The following is a 19,275-nucleotide window of genomic DNA, read 5'->3' as shown; positions in this document are numbered from 1 at the left end:
GCAGTGGCTTCTCTTGTTGTGGAGCATGGGTTCTAGGTGCACAGGCTTCAGTAGTTGTGGCACATGGGCTTCAGTAGTTGTGGCACACGGGCTCCGTTAGTTGTGGCTCGTGGGCTCTAGAGCTCAGGCTTAGTAGTTGTGGCACATAGGCTTAGTTGCTCTGCGGCATGTGGGATCCTTCTAGACCAGGGCTCGAACCCGTGTCCCCTGCATTGGCAGATGGATTCTTAACCACTGCACCACCGGGGAAGTCCTGGCATTCAATGTTTTTCTTTGCTTTTATTTATTTTTTCTTGCAGGAAATTAATTTTTTTAACTGAGGCCAAATAAAAAGAACTATTACCTATGTTTTTGTAATTTACATGGCTCAGTGAAAATAATTTTGATGTTTCTGTCATGCTTCTGATTGTAACCAAAAATTATCTTCCTTGCCTTCTGAGATTCAGTGTGTTACACTGGAAAATAGGTAATAAGTTGATATGGGGCAGGGGCCATGGTGCAGATCCTCTAAAACCCATCTCCTCCACACTCAAGATTATATTTACATTAGCCCATATCCTTGAACTTGGGACCAATCATAAGATCCTACATCCCACGGTTCCCAGAGAAAGAACATAAGAATTAAATATGTATTGACCATTGCCTGCCGGTGTATATTGGGCTAAGTGCTTTCCATGCACTAGCTCATTCAATCCTCCACCCTTTGAAGCAAGTGCATTCCCCATTTTACAGATGTAGAAACTAAGCCTTTGAGAGGGAATTGCCATAGGTCACACATCTAGGAAATGATGGAGTCAAAATCTGAACCCAGGGCATCTGGATCCAGAGCTCTTGTTTTTGCAACTTGCTGTGGCTTTAATGCATCAGAATGCAGCAGCTGCAGGCCTGCACAGACTAGCCTTAGATTCAGAGTTGCTCTGCCATCCCACAGTGGTTAACAGGTTCACACGAGGCCACTGGCAGCTGGTGCCAAACTACCAGGTACAGTATCTGCTCTGAATCTGAAGTTGGTAAGAAAATCAATGACACGTGGAAGAGATGAAGAAAGATTATATCAGATGGAATGTGTGTGTCCAAATATATCTATATATTTAAAAACATGCAACGCCTAAATTTTAGACATACTCTACACACAGAAAATGCACATGCACATTTCTTTATGTGGAAATATAAGTTAGCTAAATTACATTCCTTCTTCTTGATACAATGGTCAAATTTTGCTTAAAAATGCCTTTTATCACAAAATAGGAATAACCTTCTCATTCACTACCTACTGTTTCTTCTCTTATTCCTTAAATTCTCCCCCATCCCCTCTCTTTCTTTGCCTCTTCTCTCATTCTACTCCTTCGTAAGAATTTGAGCAATTCATTTAAATAATGTTGAGTCACATGTTCTTCCTCTTGGAAATCACTTTCCTCTTTTCCTAGACTGGCTGGGTGGGCTGTTACCTTTGGGTAACAATTTTGCCAGAGGTGTTGGAGAAAAGAAGGATGGCATTTCTTCTTAGACATTAACCATCTCATGATGGTTTTATAAGGCCGTACTGGTACCCCAGCATAGAGGCCAACACGGCTAACCTTTATTGAGTGCTCACTGGGTACCAGGCATGGTGAATTTGCTTGCCCAGAGTCATTGGTATATGGCAGATACAGGATTCCACCCAGGTCTCTCTGTCTCTGGAGCCTGTGCTCTTAACCGCTATACTACATTGCCTTTCTTGCCAAGGTCAGGCATAACCTTCCCTAGCAGTGTAGACAGTCATGGTAGAGTCACTAGGTGTCACCTGCTATAGGTAGCTCTTGGAGGTGGTACCAGACTGTGGCTGGGCTTTCTGTTCTAGGGCAAAGAGAAATGAGGGTGACATGGAAGGTTCCATTTCTGGAAGAGACAGAAATACCCAAGATTCAGGGAGAAGAATGTGGTGAAGTATATGATATCTGGTCATGGTATTTTAGAGCTGAGCTGGACTTTAGAGATGATCTCCTCTAACTCCTTATTTGTAGTGAGGAAATTGAAGATCTGAGAGCTTAAGTGAATTGTCTAAGGACACACAGCCAGTTAGGTAGATGCAGTGCCAAGACCTAATTTTTTTGATTCAGGAAAAATTGCTTTTTCCACTCCACCTTCACACTACTTGAGGTTTACTTGTTATGAAGAAGTCTCAAAGATCAGAAAATTAAATTGTTTTTAGCAATATAATTTCATGTTATCCAGTCCTGCTGAAAGTCATCATAACAATAACACAAACAGATCTCTCAAATCCAGGGGTTCCAAAACGTTTCTGCCTTTTGCTAAGCTAATATATATAATTTCAAGGTCATATTTATACCACATGAAATTTCCAAAGAACTGGGCAATTTCCTATAAAAACTCAGTTGTGTACTGATTGCCAAGTTGGAAAACTCAGGGTTTCCTGGCAACTCCTACTTTCCTTATGCTCCTGTTTGCTCCTCAGCAAACAACCTCTCCTGACTAACCTCCTCCACGGTGGCCATGGCCCAGCTCTGACCCACCGGCCCTTTCCGATGTTCCTGCCTCCCGTGCTTACCTTTTGCAAGAACCTACAATCTTGCCTTAAACCTTATCAGCTGAATAAACTTAAATGGTAAATTCCTGGCATGGAGTGTCCACATTTCTTTCACATTAGAAAGAATACTGGACTAGAACTCAGGCGAACTCACTTCTGGTCCTGGTTCAAACCCTAAGAAGTCCTTTAAATTCCCTGGCCTTTAGTTTCTTTGTGGGTGAAATAGGGACAGTAATCGCTGTCTACTTACTTTTCGGGGCTGTTTTGGAGATTTTGAAAGTTAGAAATTCACAGAATCATGGAGACAAATTGGCCCTATTGAGTCTAACCCCCCTATGTTAGAGTTGAGAAAACAGAGACCCAGAGGTTCTGTGACACTCCCCCCCCAATCCCTTCGCCCTTGAGGTCACAGACGTTTTGGTTAATGGTAAAACCGGTACCAAGCTTCAGGTCTTCCCCACTCAGTGCTGCCTGTGATGATAAATATGGAAGACTGCTTAACATTATAAATCACGAAACTGGCAACATGGAATTATTTAGGTATTAATTAATAGACTGTGTATGGAGTCAGCACTAATCACATTTTTTTCATGCCTTCACAGGGCTGTCAATTGCTGGGAATGTCTAAAGATGACAAAGATATTCTGTCTAAAGACAAATCCTTCGCCTTCCAGTAAATACAAGGAAAGCAGGAAGTTTAACCAGAGATGTTTAAGCTCAGCCTCCCCCAGCAGCCGTCTCTTGTTGCTTTAAAAAAATTATTATTGAGATACAAGTCACACAGCATAGAATTCACCATTTTAAGGTGTACGTGTCATTGGTTTTTAGTGTATTCATAAGGCTGGGTAACCATCTCTACTATCTACTTCCAGAACATTTCTTTTATGCTGCTGCTTTTGGAGTGTCATTCTGGTCAGGCTGTGTGTGTAGCATCACAGAGGCTTGGCTGTTGATTCAGGCACGTGGTGTCTGGCCCCTGTGTTCATGTTGACAGAGACAACCAGATACCCTAAGATCACCCTCTATTTGGAGAGCTCTGCGTCTACTAAAGGCCTGACTCCCTCAGAGATGAGCCAGGAGGAGGAATGATATAGGCACTGAACCTCAGATTAAGCCCTAACAATGAAAATCAGAACCTGAAAAGCAAAACTCAGTCACCAAAGCTAAAATAGGAGGAAATGTCCCAGGCCAAGAGTGAGGAGAACTACAAGTGGGAAGTGTGGCTGGTATAAAGACACAGGGTTGAAAACCATCGGAGAGTTTGAGTTTTTGAGCACAAGCCACCCGTTCTCCTTGCTTGGTCCTGCAATAAACCTTTCTCTGTCCTCCCACCCCCAAAAAAGTAAAATAAAATAAACTATAAGATAAAATAAAGACGCAGTGTTCAAGTGGTGGAGGAATCTCCCACGGTCATTCTCCTATGCCTCGGACTATTTTTTCTTTTTTTTCCTAAATTTTATTTATGTTTTTGGCTGTGTTGGGTGTTCGTTGCTGCATGCGGGCTTTTCTCTAGTTGCAGAGAGAAGGGGCTACTCTTCATTGCAGCGTGTGGGCTTCTCATTGCGGGGTCTTCTCTTATTGCGGAGCATGAGATCTAGGCACATGGGCTTCAGTAGTTCTGGTGCGCAGCCTCAGTAGTTGTGGCTCACGGACTTAGTTGCTCTGTGGCATGTGGGATCTTCCCAGACCAGGGATCGAACCTACGTCCCCTGCATTGGCAGGTGGATTCTTAACCACTGCACCACCAGGGAAGTCTCCACCTCGGACTTTTTATGCATGCCAAATCACACCCCCATCCCCTCACTATCACTTGATCTAAGCCTCCTGGGGTCCCTGGGGACCCACTGCTGTAGGTGCCTAACCTTCTTCCCCTACGGTAGCCTTTCTCACCTTGTGGTACTGTGATGACCTGCTTACTTGTCTGAATTCCTGAATAGACCATAAGCTTCTAAAGGGAAGAAGTCCTTAATTTTTAACCTACCCACCCTGCCCTCAGCATCATCTGGCCCCACGCACAATAAAGATTTCATGATCAAGTTATTAAGTTGGCCACAAGCCCAATTTTTCTATGTCCCTACAATGCTCAAATTAAAATCAAGTGCTGGGAATTACCCAAGCATCCTGTAGTTCTTCAAGGTAGCTATACAAGTCAACAATGATGCTTGGTCAAAGCTGCCTTCCTGTAGTTTTCACTAAGTAGCCCTAGTTCTGGTCCAAAGAACAAGAGAGAATAAATCTCTGCCCTCTTCTCTAAGATAACCTTCAAGTATTTGAAATGAGCTGTCATGTCTTTATAGCTTTTATCTGCCAGGTTAAACATATGTACTTCCTTCAAAAATTATGCATTAAATATGGCTTCATTTACTCATTCATTCATCCAACACATATGTTTGAGCATGTTCAATATATGACACTGTGTCAGGGACAGTGGGTTCAAGGGAGGGCATGACCCAGACTCTGCCCTAAAGAAGCCTAAAGACTATGTTGGTTGTGCTGTTCTCGCTCTCCAGAGTTTCTCTAATTGGTCAATACCCTTTTCCAAATGTGGTTTCCAGAACTTGACACTATATTCCCCAGTGGCCTGGCCAGGGCAGAGTTCAGAAGAAATATTACTTCATGATATGGATCCTGCACTTCCCAGAACTTTTGATTGTTCATATTAGTCTTAGGAAGTGCTCAGGGTATACTAATGTAGTGTGTGTATGTAATTTAATACACACAATATTATATAATACATGCATGCAGTTGTGTATGTAATATAAGAAGACATTTGGTTAAAATTTTTGTAAGACTGTCTGTTCTTTGTGATTATACCAAACATGTGGTAGTATTTCTGGTGATAAGAGTTCAAGTCAAAGAGATCCTTATCCTGCCCCCCCCTCAAAAAAACAACAAACAAACAAAAAAACCCGACCATTAGGAATAAGCAGATTGCAATCTTCGTCTCAAACTGAACTCATAAGGTTGGACAGATTTTTTTTTACAAAAGAACATTTCACACTGTCACTAATGGTTCTTTATGGTGTTTCTGAAAATAATTGGAAGGGAAGCATGGACATCTGGCATGTGACTAAAGCTGTTTCTAATTATGGGGGGCTGTTGTCTTCAAAGCAGAGTGGACACTGGGGTACCCTTGGATGGACTCTTCTGTAATGATACTTGTTCAGGACATGGGAGCCTCCAAACTTCACCTATTTAAAGAATGTGGGGTAGGCCACCTCAATTTAGCTTCTGACCTGAATAATCTTGGTCCTTAAAATCCGGCAGGCTTGGGGAGGGCTCACGCCAAGGAGTACTTCCCAGAATTTCTGCTGTCAGTGTCCTTGTCCCTGCGGTGAGCCACAGCCAACCTCTACCTCTGCAGGAGACCCTCCAACACTAGCAGCCGTGTGGCTGACAGGGTCTTGGTGCTCTTGCCGGGTGTCAGGCCTGCGCCTCTGAGGTGGGAGAGCCGAGTTCAGGACATTGGTCCACCAGAGACCTCCCGGCTCCATGTAATATCAAACGGCAAAAGCTCTCCCAGAGATCTCCATCTCAACGCTAAGACCCAGCTCCACTCAACGACCAGCAAGCTACAGTGCTGGACACCCTATGCCAAACAACTAACAAGACAGGAACACAAGCCCACCCATTAGCAGAGAGGTTGGCTAAAATCATAATAAGGCCACAGACACCCCCAAAACATACCACCAAACATGGACCTGCCCACCAGAAAGACAAGATCCAGCCTCATCCACCAGAACACAGGCATCAGTCCCCTCCACCAGGAAGCCTACACAACCCACTGAACCAACCTTAGCCACTGGGGACAGACACCAAAAACAACGGGAACTACGAACCTGCAGCCTGCAAAAAGGAGACCCCAAACACAGTAAGATCAGCAAAATGAGAAGACAGAGAAACACACAGCAGATGAAGGAGCAAGGTGAAAACCCACCAGACCAAACAAATGAAGAGGAAATAGGAAGTCTACCTGAAAAAGAATTCAGAGTAATGATAGTAAAGATGATCCAAAATCTTGGAAATAGAATAGAGAAAATGCAAGAAACGTTTAACAAGGACCTAAAAGAACTAAAGTGCAAACAAACAATGATGAACAACACAATAAATGAAATTGAAAATTCTCTAGAAGGAATCAACAGCAGAATGACAGAGGCAGAGGAACGGATAAGTGACCTGGAAGATAAAATAGTGGAAGTAACTACCACAGAGCAGAATAAAGAAAGAAGAACAAAAAGAATTGAGGACAGTCTCAGAGACCTCCGGGACAACATTAAACACCCCAACACTCAAATTATAGGGGTCCCAGAAGAAGAAGAGAAAAAGAAAGGGACTGAGAAAGTATCTGAAGAGATTACAGTTGAAAACTTCCCTAATATGGGAAAGGAAATTAGTCAGTCAAGTCCAGGAAGCACAGAGAGTCCCATACAGGATAAATCCAAGGATAAATGGGCCAAGACACATATTAATTAAACTGTCAAAAATTAAATACAAAGAAAAAATATTAAAAGCAGCAAGGGAAAAACAACAAATAACATACAATGGAACCCCCATAAGGTTAACAGCTGATCTTTCAGCAGAAACTCTGCAAGCCAGAAGGGACTGGCAGGACATATTTAAAGTGATGAAAGGGAAAAACCTACAACCAAGATTACTTTACCCAGCAAGCATCTCATTCAGATTAGATGGAGAAATTAAAACCTTTACAGAAAAGCAAAAGCTGAGAGAGTTCAGCACCACCAAACCAGCTTTACAACAAATGCTAAAGGAACTTCTCTTGATTGCTTGTGTAACTTCATTTGGGGTACCTTTTCCAAAAAACACAGTCAAGTGTAAAAAAAAAAAAAAATCCAGCAGGCTTTGGGGTTTTTTTTGTGGGGAGGGGGTTGTTTTGAGACTGAAAATGTGAATTTTTTGGTCATGCCGTTTCCTGGGTACTTTCCATATGTGCAGGAGACAGACTCACCAGAGGCTGGAAGGTCAACAGAAGAGAAAGTGCTTCTCCTCTGTGATAACAGGGATAAATGTGGGAGAGCTCCACAAGACTTGGGTGGTCAGGAAACCCAGGAATGATTCCAGAAAAAGCAGAGTGTATGAGAGTCATTCTGTCCTCTACCATAAAATAATCTGTAGAAGACACTGTGCTGAGTATTCAAATTGGTAATTTCACTGTTTAATATTTTCCAATCATTTTTCTTGGCCTAACATCTCTTTACTTACCCAATACTTGTTAGGTACTACGTGCCAGGAACTTCAAACTTCAGAAATAAATATTATCCTAAGTATTGTCTTAAGAAGGATCTGTAGCTTTTTTGTTCTCCCCATGAGCCCCAAAGCACGTACTGTGCTTCACTTATTGGCCATGGATACAGTGACCACTCTGAAGGCAGCTGAGGGCAGAAATTTTAGAATCCTTCCAAGCAATGCTTTTTATCCTAAGATTTCATCAGCACTGAGGATAGGTCTGAGAAGACTGTTGCAGGGGCCACTGTGATGGCTGTTGCCATTACTCCCTGACTCTACTGCCCTAGTGGAACCCTCTGATACCTGGCATCTATGTCTGAAAACCAGTGTTCTGGTGAAAAGAAAATTATTTAATTAAGTGAAAATATTTTTAAAACCAACAGACATTTTTTTCTGATTATAATGTTCTCACCAAAGAAATCCTTTGCTATACAATCTCACCAAATAAATTTAGCAAATAGAGCTAAGTGCAAATGAAAATCATCCGTTCTCCACTACGCAAAGATAAGCACTGATAAAATGTGGGTGTCTACATCTCTTCATTTTTCTACATCTGATTTTCTTTTACAACAGTTGTATAACCTGCATTTTTTTTTTTTTTTTTTTTTGCTGTACGCGGGCCTCTCACTGTCGTGGCCTCTCCCGTTGTGGAGTTCAGGCTCCGGACGCACAGGCTCAGCGGCCATGGCTCACGGGCCCAGCCGCTCCACGGCATGTGTGATCTTCCCGGACCAGGGCACGAACCCGTGTCCCCTGCATCGGCAGGCAGACTCTCAACCACTGCGCCACCAGGGAAGCCCTATAGCCTGCTTTTTAATGTAACAGTATATTGTGAACATTTTTGCAGGCCACTGCTTTTTCTTCTACCATAAAATTGTAATAGCTGCATATTCCATATGTAGATATTCCATTGTATCTATGTACCAAAATTGACCTAACTGGGCTTCCCTGGTGGAGCAGTGGTTGAGAGTCTGCCTGCCAATGCGGGGGACATGGGTTCGTGCCCCGGTCCGGGAAGATCCCACATGCCGCGGAGTGGCTGGGCCCGTGAGCCATGGCCGCTGAGCCTGCGCGTCCGGAGCCTGTGCTCCGCAACGGGAGAGGCCACAACAGTGAGAGGCCCGCGTACCGAAAAAAAAAAAAAAAATTGATCTAACTAACTGCATATTATTGGGCTCTCAGATTGTTTCCATTTTTTCAAGCACACACACAGGATAAACATTCTTGTCTCTAACTCTTTATTCATATTTTTTTCATTCATTATTTTATTAAAATAATCCCCAGAAAAAGACTATCTGGGTAAAAAGATAAGCCCCATATTTAAACCTTTCAGAACGTACATAGAGAAGCCTTGGATTTTGATGAGTAAGGTCTTTGGTCTGAGCTCTAACCCAACTGTGTGACCTTGAGCTTAACTACTCCATCTGTAAAATGGGGAACACGGTCCCACACCCCCATCGTATTTGAAAAGATGATTCTGAAAAGAATGTGGTAAGACTTTTGAAATATAGCATGTGGGAGACACTAATGGTTATCTGCTCAGCAGCCATTCTTCACCATCCCTGACTACCTCGATTGGTGCCAGGTAGTCACCCCGTGGTCCTTGTACATTTCGGGTTAGCCTAAATTTTTTTTAATATTTATTTATTTATTTGGCTGTGCCCGGATCTTTGTTGTGGCATGCAGGATCTTTTAGTTGTGGCAAGCAGGCTTCTAGTTGCGGCATGTGGGATCTAGTGCCTTGACCAGGGATCGAACGAACCCAGGCCCTCTGCATTGGGAGTGCAGAGCCTTAACCACTGGACCACCACGGAAGTCCCGGCCTAAACTGTTTACATGTAATCGCATCACCCCTGCCAGCAACAGGTTCAGGAATAGGCATATGAACCAATTCAATTTCATGAGATTCAAGGGGAAGTTTGCTGGGGCTTCTGGAAAATACCCCATCCTTAGGAGAGCCAGAGGAAGGGAGAGTCCATCTCCCTGGACATTGTCACCTGCAAAAGTAAAGCTTGGCCATGTTGCTACAATAGCCATATTACCCCCAGCCTGAGAATGAAACTGAACACAGACGAGGCAAACCTGTGCATCGTGGGGAAGAGGGACTGCAGCTCCTGGATGAGTTAACCTTAAAGGCCACCCTGCCTACTCTGCTGAGACCCAGTTTCAGTGGTGTGCACTCTTGGAACAGTCAATTTGAAATATAACCCAATTCTGATTGTCGTTTCTTTCATTTTCTTTCTTAATTATAGAAAATGTTTTTTAATAGTCTCTTATAGGTTTCCTTTCCTTATTTTCTAAGAAATTATTTATGTCTCGAGGGAATATTTGACTGAAGAGGTAGTGAGTGCCTAGGCCAGCAATTCAGAAATGACTCATTAAATCTGCTGAGCTGAAACAGCCCAACCCTGGCTTTCCGATTTGGTCACAGAATCAGACTTTTTTTTTCGCGTTGGAAGGAAACTTAGGGCTCAATAGATCCTGATCCCCTGATTCTGTTTTGTAGTTGAGAAAACTGAGGTTCCGAAAGATTTATAATGATTTGCTACGAAGTCCATGACAACTGGGTGCTCCCCAGGGAGTAGCTGCAAGAGCCTTACCTGGAGTGTCAGTTTGACTCCTGCCATGTTTCAGTGGGGAATTTAAGCAAAAACATACCATAATTGATTCTTCACACCCTTTGCGTCCTGGCAAATCAAACCATCCCAATTGTATCCATAGTAAGAACCCAAAGAGCAAAGCTCCTATCCACCACACTGGAAGTCCAGTCTTCTTTCAGTCCCCCTTAGTGATGGTTTCTAGAAGTCCCTGGGGAGGGATCTCACAAATAATCTAGACTTCTTCCTGCAGCTCTATAGTGCCTCTGCTCTTGGTCTACACCTCTTGTTGCCCATCTGCTACGCTGACTATTATTTCTCTGTATTCCTGGGTCACAGTCCATGCTGCTGCCAAACGCCCACCAACATCATTTCCATTCAGCCCATTCGTCATGTCCATGCTCTCTGACTGCCCCTGGACTGCCAACTACTCGTGTTCTTCCTCTCCAGCCAATAAGACAATGCTTGTTTCTCATGGCTGCCGATTCTGACTGGGTTCCCCCAACGGAGCTGGAACTCTGCGGGGTGGCTGCTGCCTCTCTTACTCAGCCTGGTCCTGCATAGAGAACACGTGCACTCCAGGAGTGGGTTTTGCCAGGGCTAGTCTGACACAGCATCCTGCTGTGTGTGGGACCACATCTCCCTCTAGCATCCAGCTAGGCTAGGTGGCTTCTTCACTTGTGGTATGTCTCAGAAACCTCATTTCCAAATTATGGGGTGGGACTAGAGCAGGAATTCTCAATGTACGAAGAACTTTAGGGGTGGAGGTTGGGCATCCAGGAACCCTTCAAAATTGTATTCAAAGTTTTGTGTAAAATAACATTTTATAGGATCAAAACCCTCTAATTTTTATCAGAGTGTCAAAGAGGTCTATGGCCCTCTAATGGTTGAGAGCCACTGGTCTCTAGAAGGTCTCTAAACCAGCTGGTCTCTAAAGCTGTTTAAGTTCTAGTGTTCTCTGTGATTTACCCAAAGCGAAATCATTCAGTGACTCTCACAAACTGCTCTATTACATTCCTAAGTGGGTACATGAATTTATGCAAGAATTTTTAGCCTCAATCGCACTGTTGATGTTATATTTTTTAAGAGAATAACAAAGGATTAGGAGTTGAAGCTTTTATTAGCAAGATATTAGTGCTCTATCTCATAAAAAGATTATTTATTTCAACCTCAAGTATTGTAAATATTGGGAGATCTTTGTTTTCATAGCAACAAGGTCTTGGAAACTATGCTGACTGGAAGAATGATAGGAAAAAGATGGTACTTAGAACTGTCTGCCTTTCCAGATGTCCTTCCAAGGAGTGGAAGGCCTGGGGAAGAGGTCTTCCTCATTCTTCTGGGTGTAGCCTGTCTTTCCGGGATTGACCCCTAGACGGTGCTCTTGTGTTAGTAAGGGGTGTGGTCAGCACTTACATGGGAACTTGTGACCAATGGCTGAAATTGTCAACTGGTCAAATGATAAGGAGTGAAATATAGACGATTGTTTAACCACAACTGGAAGACAGAAGTGGAAAAGTGACACAAAAATCTTCCTATACTACTTATAGTAAAAATTGGAAACATTTAGCATTAGCCCAGCCACTGAAAACATGACTTAAGTGTGACATTTAGAAGAAGCTGTCAATATTTCTTCAATTGTGGTAAAATACACATAACATAAAATCTACCATCTTAAACATTTTCAAGTGTGCAGTTCAGGAGGCTTAAGTACATTCAAAACGTTGTGCAACCAATCTCCAGAATTCTTTTCTTCTTGCAAAACTGAAACTGTATATGACATCCCCATGACTTACTTATTTTATAACTGGAAATTTGTACCTTTTGACCCCATTCACTCATATGACTAGACTACTGACTCAGGCAGACAGCTTCACAGGGAAATACTCTTGGTTCATTCCAAGTCAAACCATACCCCCTGCAATGCCCACCAGGAGGTCTCCTTCTAAGGCTCTACTAAACGCACAGACCCACAAGACTGCCATGCCACACAGGGCACATTTGACTCAGAAGGAAGCACAGGCCAGGATACAGAGTGTGCCAGCAGGAAACATCTGGCATTCCTCTCCTGCAGCTGACCACAAAACCATCCACACTATATCCACAAGCTATTCTCCTGAGCCCCAGGTGATGACGCAGATGTGAAGCAGTGAGACTCACATCAGGAGGGTATGGAAGCCAGCCTGGATTGGAAGCCCCCTGCTCCACAGCAACTAATATCTTTTGGAAGAACCCCACAGGTGTAGGTTCTGTGGTCCCCACAGGGTCATGCCAGTTACAAGAGTGACTGTACTTAGGGAAACCCAGAAATAGAGCTTTCAAGCTGGTATTTATAGTCGTCCCAGTCCAGATAGAGTTTACCAATCAGGGTCATTTTTACTTTCTTTTATCAGGTCTTCAGGGAAACAGTGCTAGGAAGTTTACCAAAAGTCAAATGCTTAGGCCAAAGGGGAAAGTGTTCTGTCATGCCTTTATTCACAGTCCTTCAAATAGTTAAATGATAATTTCTGGCAAAACATCTGGTTAAATAGAAAGGAGTCAGAATGACACACTGATATAAAGAACTAAATTACACAATGAAATTTGTCATCTCTTATTGGCTACAGTTCTGTTCCCCAACTCACACAGATTGATAGTGATGGAGCTATAATTAGAAACTCAGATGCCTGACGACATGCCCATCAAATATCATGTTCTCTCCTAAGAGAAGGAAGGGGAAGCATGTGGAAAGGGAAGAAAAGAGGTGCCGATCTAGGAGGAAGGCAATAGGGACAGGGGAAGGCACAAGGCATTTTTTTCATGGCGATGGCTGCTCCTCTGGCAGGATAGTAGCTCTCTGAGATGCCAGATGGGACTCCACATGGGTAGGAAGGGGAATTAGGGCAGTAATTTGTGAATTCTCCCATCTTGCTAAAGAAGAGTCTCTTCTTCGAAAGAGGAAAGTAATTTACTACATCAGTCACTCTGCAGGTGCTTTGAATTTCAAATAGAAAAACTGTGACAGCCTGTGAGGTAGTGGTTCTGGGCTAGGACCTTCCCTAACCTGTTCCTACCCCCACCCGAGTCGTTTGAAAGGTCAGCATTTGTGGGCAAAGTGGACTAGATACGTTGTCCCTGTACCTCTTCCTCTTTCACTGAAGACAGGGATTCCTCTCTCTGTATTATGTACTTAACATACAGAAAGACATTTCTGGATCTTCATTTATGATAAGGAGGTCATGACAAGAAGAAACCTGAAAGATGGCTGCAAAGTCACTGTCACACTGGGAACAATTAGAAAATGAAGAAGCAGCCAGTCCATGAGTGAGGGAAGACCCAGTTTGAGGGATGGAAGAGGGACGTTTGGCCTGACTTGAGGAAGGTCCTATGTGAACATTGAAGCCAGGAGAGGTTTCCCGTTGGGCTGAACTCAAGAGTAGGGTCTGGAGCTTAGAGAATGAACTTTCGGTTACAGAGTGGGAGGGAAGGGATAGTTAGGGAGTTTGGGACTGACATGTACACACTGCTATATTTAAAAAGGATAACCAAGAAGGACCTACTGTACAGCACAGGGAACTCTGCTCAATATTATGTAACAACCTAAATGAGAAAAGAATTCGAAAAAGAATAGATACATGAATATGTATAACTGAATCACTTTTCTGTACACCTGAAACTATCACAACATTGTTAATCAACTATATACTCCAATATAAAATAAAAAGTTAAAAAAAAAAAAGACTAGGGTCTGGAGAAAGCAAGCAAAGGACTTCCTTCTCTGGTAGAAGGAACTCAGAGCAAGAACTCCAGTCCCTACTGAGATAAGGAAAAAGAAGGAGAGATGCCTGTGCTGGGAAGGGATTGAGTGGGGGAGGCATCAGTTGGGACAATAGCTAAGCGAGCTCAAACATCTACTTGTAATTTGTAGGAGCCAGAAGGGAGTTCCCATCCAGAGCACCTTCACACAGGAGTGAAGCTTCACAAGGACAGAGAGTTTTCTTCTTTGTAACTCCAGTCTCTGGAATTACTTAGCATCGAGTAAGTTATTCAATATGGCTGAACAAATATGGCCAGTGGGGAATGCTGCTGGATGCCTCACTATTGGGAAACCCATTTCCCCCAACTTTTCCAGACCGTTCTTAATTTCTGACTCATGGCCAACCAGTGAACACTGATTTTTAGTTCAGAGAATGTGCTTGCTCTAGAGATGGGAAGAGCTATAATCCATGAGATGGACCCACAGCATCTCAGGAGGTAACAATAGATGAGACATTGAAAAGAGCAGGAATCTCTTGCTGTGTGTGTGTGTGTGTGTGTGTGTGTGTGTGTGTGTGTGTGTGTGTGTGTGCATCCTCCAGGGTTCTCTCTCAGGACCCAGATAGGTTTTTTTTTTTTTTAAGCTTTGTGCCATCTGACAGCATTCAGTCTCTCCTCCAAGCTAATGCTCAAAGAAACTAAGGTGACCCTGTGTCACTAAATCATCACCAGCTGTGTCTTGCTTGAAAAAAATCTGTTATTAATATCAGAGCTGAATGTTATTTATTAACCAAATACTGCTTATTAATCATTTACTGGTATGTGGTGATGCTTAGAGTTAAGCCCCCAAAGACAACTCCCTGGCAGCTCAGAATTTATGGGTTTTTACAAAGTGAATAACAACGGAATGGGAGCAGTGCCACCAGGACACAGAGGAAGAGGGTGCAGGAGAACATAAACATACAAGCCTTGGCCTAGTACACTGTTCCATTTAAGCCTTTTAAAATGTTTAGACAAAACGGATGGCAGTAACCTTTGAGGAAAGGAAGCAGTTAATGTCAGAAGAGATCCAGACCTCTGAAAGTGAGGATGAAAACTAATTCTACAGGATCAGGGAGTTAGTCCCTGTTGCCACCCTCGGCTAGATGCCAACAGCCTGAGGGAGCTTGGCTGGCAGAGTTTCTCCTCTCTCGTATCCCTGGACTCATCAGTGTCAGGGTCAAGCTCTCTGGAGGTGTCCTCTCTAAATGCTACAGAATGTGACGTCACCTGTGAACCCTTCTGCCAAAAGGCATTTGAGCAAAGCTGCAGGTCAACAAATCATCCTGCTGTCCCCTTCCCCCTTCTCTCCCCATCCCCAGAGAGTGACAGTGGAGACCAAAGGCAGGGTCCCTGATGGCCTTATTTGAGGGAGAGGGACTGGAAGTGGCCACCTGCCAGAAAACTTCGTGGAAGTTACGGGCTACCTTGGTAGCAGTACTAGGAGATTGTCTCTCCAGAAATGTGGTCTGAGGTCACACAGGACTCAAGGACTCACCAGAGACAAAAAGGATCCTGGTTGAAATAGAAGGAGGAGCCCAGAGCTTTGGAACACAGGCATGCGTGCATACGTGTATTCATACCACGTATGCGTGTGAACGTACATTTGTGGACAAGTGCTCACAATCACAGAACTAGAGCATCTCACCACACTCTTCTTGTGTTTTATTTCTCAAATTTCAGTTTTATTTCAGAAACAGTTGATCAGGGTAGGAAAAGAAAATCAGAAAACACAGAAAAGTTTAATGAAGAAAATAAGCCCATCATCGAGAGAAACATTTAATATTTTGTATCTGGCACTCTGGTCTTGGCAGACTGGGATTTCTTTACGTTGTTTTGAAAAACTGGGATTGTACTCAATATACTGTTTTCTTTACGTTAACAATGTACTGTGAACCTATTTTAAGTTAAGGGTATATTGTGAATGGGCTGCCACGTTCCCACGATTTTCAGCACTGGTCTAGTGTTCCGTGTCTGCGTGGACCCAGCCAGACGCTGTAGCTACAACAGGGATAAACTCATTTATTCATAACCTTGGCTCAAGGCGTAAGTAAAACTGATTAGATCTTGACTCGGGCCCTGCAACCCCCAAAGTCCCAGGATATCAGTATTTTACTGAGTGCTGGGGGTGCAGAACAGGGCTTTTTTATTTTTTTTTAATTTTTATTGGAGTATAGTTGCTTTACAATGTTGTGTCTGTTTCTACTGTACAGCAAAGTGAATCAGCTCTATGTACACAGGGCTGCCTATCTTTCTTGTGAGTGTTTCTGGGAGGAGAGACCATTTTCTTCTCTCCTGTGACTGGATTTCTTTTCTCTTTCTCTGCTCACTTGTTTGCCAGGGACCCCCATGTGTGCTGTTTTAGCATTTCTGAGTGGTTCACAGCAGTAACGGGGAAGTGGGGAGGAAGGGGTAGCTTCAGCATTCAGGGAAACTACAAACCTCTCCTTGAATGTCAGCCTGCAGGCATTCCCTGGTCTGAAAAGCCACCCTCCCTCTTCCAGAACTAGTGACAGAGGAAGCGCAGCTGTTGGGTGGGTGCTGAGCTGTGACTTGCCCCTCCTCCGATCTGCTACCATTTAAAACCATCTGGGGGCAGGGAGGCGATCTGCCCAGCCCTTCAACTTTGTGACCACACACATTCTCTAAAGAGATGTTTAGTAGCCGCACAGGGGAAAAAAATCTTCTTAGAAAAGTTGAAAAGACATTCTCCGTTTTCTCTGCTTTCCCTTGTCTGATTCTCCACAAGAAGGTATTTGTGGCCTCTGTAAACCGTGCCTCAGTTTCTCCCTTGGGCTTCAACATTTTCCTCACAACCTCCTCTTGCTACTGTGAAATGCGGTTGCCTGAGGTGGCTTTTCTTTTCTGCCCTGGTTCTAATTCCCCCCAAAATCCATGGGTCCGTGTCTTAGTGAGGGAAGAAGGGAGGAAGAGATGGCTCGAGTCCTTCACGGGGTCATTCTTCTGACCCACACAGTCCAGCCTCCTCAACCCTGGCCCCGGGGGCGGTCGGTGTGGGGAGCCCACCTCTGGGTCAGGGAGACCCAAGCTCTTGACATGACCCCCTGAGGATCATACATACACTGGACAGAAAAACACGGGACCTTTTCTTTTTCAGAATTTTACCCCCCCCTTTTTTTTCTCTTCTTCTTATTTCTTTTTCTGGGTCAATAACCCTAGGGAGAAAGAGAAAATGTAATTGTGTAAGCCTAGGGAAGGTGAGGAAAAGCAGGATGGGAACCAATATAACAGATAATAATGACCAAGAACACATCACAGTTGATAGCGCTTTACAGTTTACAAAGCAGTTTCATCACCTTTACCTCAGCTCCTCACAACAGCCTGAAGAGGAAGACTGAACCGGTATTCTGGTCACCTGGATGACTACAGACTAGGAACTGCAGGCCTGCAATGGATGCTGTGGTCTGCCACTCAGATGCACCCTCAGGAGAGAGGAACTCATTCCCCTGGCTGTGGGGAGTGCTGGCTGCTGCTGGCCGCAACTGAGTCCCTCACTGGGAACTGTCCTCTATGCAAGGGATCTGCCTCACCCTTCCTGGGCCCTTGCTTTGATTCTGGACAATTTTAAAGGGCCATCCCCGCTCCAGAACACCCCGTAGGATCAGCTGCATCAGAATTCAACAAATGGGGTTTTACTTTTTGCGCTGCTTTGAAAACTGCATTTCTCTTCACTCAGTAACTCATTACGGTTATCTGTCTATGACTCTATCAATGAATACACGCTTATAGTCTTTAATAGCTACAAAATATCCCATCGTATGAATATATCATTATTTATTTATCCAACCCCTCATTGTTGAATACTTAGATATTTTCCAATAATTTGCTATCAATTATAAGTACTTTGTTGAACATCTTTGTATATACATCTTCTCAAAAGGTGTCCAACTATCTTTAGGATGAATTCCTAATGGCTGGGTCAAAGGACACTGCCCTCCAGAAAAGTGGTAACAATCTACATTCCCACTCCAAGTGTTGGGAAAATCCCCAAATCCAGCTGTCTCAGTTCAAATTCATGATAATAAAACTGAAATGGACATATGCAGTACTACCATCCTTCTACACATCCCTACATAGTTTACTTTCCTACTTTTTAAGATAATTCTTTTAAATCTTTTCATTTCTTCTTAACCCTTCCACATCCCTTCCCTCTCTCACATGCCCAGCTGTCATCCTGGTTTCATACCTAAAAAAATAGAAGCCATCTAGGGCAACACTGTTTTTTTTTTTTTGGCCGCCCCATGCAGCTTATGACACCTTTGTTCCACTAGCAGGGATTGAACCCGGGCCCATGGCAGTGAAAGTGCAGAGTCCTAACCACTGGACCTCCAGGGAATTTCCAAGGGAAACACTCTTATCTGTCTACCCCCAATCAATACACACACACACCCCTTCCTCCTTCACCGTGGCAAAGAGTCTAGCAATGGTCAACACTTTCCTTGAACCACATTGGCCCAACTACTCAAGGACTTCTCTTCTGCAATGTTCTCTTTCTCTCCTACATCCTCATCATCGTCTCTTTCTTTCTCTCTCCAGGATCATTCTCAAGAGCATAAAAAAATCTGTCAACTCCCATCTTAAAATACAAACAAATCAAAAATAACAAAATGAAAGAAAACCCTCTCTTGAGCCCATGTTTCCTCCAGCCTTCACTCCATTCTCTTGGGTTCCCTTCCCAGCAAAACTTCTTGAACGAGGTGCCTACACTCCCTGCCTCCAATTCCTCATTGCCATCCACTCTCTACCCACGCCCAGTGAGTCCCCACCACTCACCCGCACTCTTCTTGTCTAGGTCACTGGTTCCTTTCATGTTGCCAAATCTAATGGACACATCTTGGTTCTCACGTAATTGACTCTCAGTGGCAGCAGCATTGTCTACAACTGACCACTCTTTCCTGAAACCCTCCCCGCTCTTCCCTTTTAACTTACAGGCTCCTCCTACCCAGACTATTTTCCTGGCCCCTCCCACTTCACGTGAATGCTGAAGGTTGGAGCGCCCCAGGGCTCAGTCCTTGGCCCTCTAAGCCCATCCCCTCTTCTCCTTTTCAGTATCTGGCACATAAAATCAATGCCAAAACTTGACAAAGACAACCCAGAAAGAAAAACAGATACAGA

At 43.8% G+C, this 19,275-nt stretch overlaps 1 long non-coding RNA gene across 1 annotated transcript; it reads right to left on the bottom strand.

Annotated features, from left to right (window-relative positions):
- Positions 1–221: 221 nt before the first annotated feature.
- LOC116764272 lies at positions 222–19,060 on the bottom strand. Its single transcript, XR_004352828.1, has 3 exons — positions 18,934–19,060; positions 1,107–1,108; positions 222–271 (listed from the first exon to the last, which is right to left on the bottom strand). It is a non-coding gene; the product is annotated as an uncharacterized LOC116764272 (long non-coding RNA).
- Positions 19,061–19,275: the final 215 nt, after the last annotated feature.

Source organism: Phocoena sinus, chromosome 13, assembly GCF_008692025.1.
Source record: "Phocoena sinus isolate mPhoSin1 chromosome 13, mPhoSin1.pri, whole genome shotgun sequence".
In the NCBI taxonomy this organism is placed as follows: Eukaryota; Metazoa; Chordata; class Mammalia; order Artiodactyla; family Phocoenidae; genus Phocoena; species Phocoena sinus.
Note: the sequence above shows the minus strand (reverse complement) of the source record. Positions and strands in the feature narration are given on the sequence as shown.